The sequence below is a fragment of the Phyllostomus hastatus genome, unplaced genomic scaffold (genome assembly GCF_019186645.2).
Source record: "Phyllostomus hastatus isolate PE091 unplaced genomic scaffold, TTU_PhHast_1.1 phas_contig_40, whole genome shotgun sequence".
NCBI classification, from domain to species: Eukaryota; Metazoa; Chordata; class Mammalia; order Chiroptera; family Phyllostomidae; genus Phyllostomus; species Phyllostomus hastatus.
The window spans coordinates 47,167,235-47,169,205 of record NW_025333872.1 but is presented as its reverse complement, the minus strand read 5'-3'; the positions used below and the strand labels follow the sequence as shown (position 1 = coordinate 47,169,205).

Below are 1,971 nucleotides of genomic sequence, written 5' to 3'. Positions count from 1 at the left end.
ATTAGACAAAGAAAACATAGCGGACCATTTAATATCATTTCACCTGGCCAAATTTCCCAGTGGTTTCTTAACATTTTCCGGAAGACATCTTTATAAAAGAGTTTTTTACTGCTTTTCTAGGTATAGAAAGTATAAGTTCTTTTTTTTTGCAGTGAAAATACCCAGCTACATAATTGAACATATGATGAAGTATAAAATGAAGTAGACAGACTTAATGAATAATCAAGCCAGTGAGGAAATTTTGAAAGTAGAATAGGAATATAACAAACTACACCAACCATTTTTTCAGAAGAGGTCAGAATTGATCTCCTAAATCCCACATTTTGGGGTAACAACATTTGTCAGCCATCCACAAGTGACTGAATTAATTGGAGAAGAGGATGAAGAGGCACTGCATTATTTGAAAAGAGTTGAAGTGACAGAAGATCTTGAAGATATTAATAAGGTTACAGAATAGATTTTTATTCTGATGAAAATCCTTACTTTGAACATAAAGTTCTGTGCAAAGAATTTTGTCTGAATGAGAGTGGTGATCCATCTCCAAACTCCGCTGAAATCAAATGGAAATCTGGAAAGGATTTGAGGAACCTTCAAGTCCAATGCAGGTTAAAGCCAGCAGAAAGGGGCAGCATGAAGAGGAACCAGAGAGCTTCTTTACCGTATTTACTGACCATTCTGATGCAGGTGAAGATGAGTTAGGAGAAGTCATCAAAGGTGATATTTGGCCAAATCCATTATGGTACTACTTGGTTCCTGACTTGGGTAATGAAAAAGGGAGGGAGAAGAAGATGATGATAAATAATGATAAATAGTGTTGGAAGACATTGATGAAGAGGGGGGTGAGGATAAAGGTGAATAAAGTGAAGATGATATTAGGAGGGGGAAGGAGAAGATAATGAAGGGAGCACTGATGAATTTTAACCTTCTTTAAAAATTTTTCTTTTATCCCTGGAAGTAAGTTTCAGGCTTTTTCCCCCTCTTGTGTTCATTTACCTCATTTTTCAAATTTGTTTTCTTACCTTTACACCAAGGTTCTCACCTTATTTTGTGGAGATAATGAACAGAAGAATATACTGGGAGAAAAATCTCTGTCCCTCTCTATTCAAAATTCATTTTTATCTTCTCTTGACTCAACAAAAACTTTATGGAACCATCACCACCGTGCTCTGTGGGGGTGGGGTGGGGGTAGAAAAACCTGTTCCCATGCTGTTTTCTTACACGCTGATCTTTCCTTGGAGAGGCATACATGCAATATGAAACTACAATGGGAAATTGCAAAGGACACTGTGCTCCAGGAAAGAGGCTCTCTCAACCCTCTTATCCTAACTTTTTATAGGACTGGTGTGAAAAAAAGCCTTACGAATATCTAGTGAAGGGTGGAAATGTAGTCAGATTAGCTGCCAGATGTTCAAGGGAAGGTTTCATGCAAAGACTTGGAACACTGTTCAAAAGAGTTGTTTATGCAGCAATAATAACATCTGGAATCCTTGTGGGTGACAGACACCTTTGCAGTCCTTTCTTCTAAGTAAAGGGAAGTTATTTTATTTTATCGACCTACTTAACATGGTATCTATTGATTCCACATTTTGCAATATGCATGCATTAGCACATGTATACATATGTCTCTCAACTTCTATTCTCCAAACACCAGAATTTTTTTAGTGTTTTTTATTCTTACATTATTACCTATAAATATCTTTTCTTCTGAAGTGATTAGTGTCTTGGTTGGCTTAATTTCAGTTTGAAAGAGATGAATATATAGATAGTTAGATAGATAGGACTTTTAAAGTTATAGTAGATTCCAAAGACAGTTATTTATTTCCACAAGTTGTGCAGCTTTTTTTTTTCAGAGTAACTAGTCAATGTTAATGATATGGCTACTTGATGTAGTATCAATTCTTGAACAAGAATAAAAATTAATCTAAGCTAAAAATATCAGGATTGTCACTGGCATGAAATTCAATGCTATAC

At 35.6% G+C, this 1,971-nt stretch overlaps 1 pseudogene; it reads left to right on the top strand.

Moving 5' to 3' along the window:
- Nucleotides 1-214: 214 nt before the first annotated feature.
- LOC123821828 lies at nt 215-921 on the top strand (annotated as a pseudogene).
- The last annotated feature ends 1,050 nt before the right edge of the window (nt 922-1,971 follow it).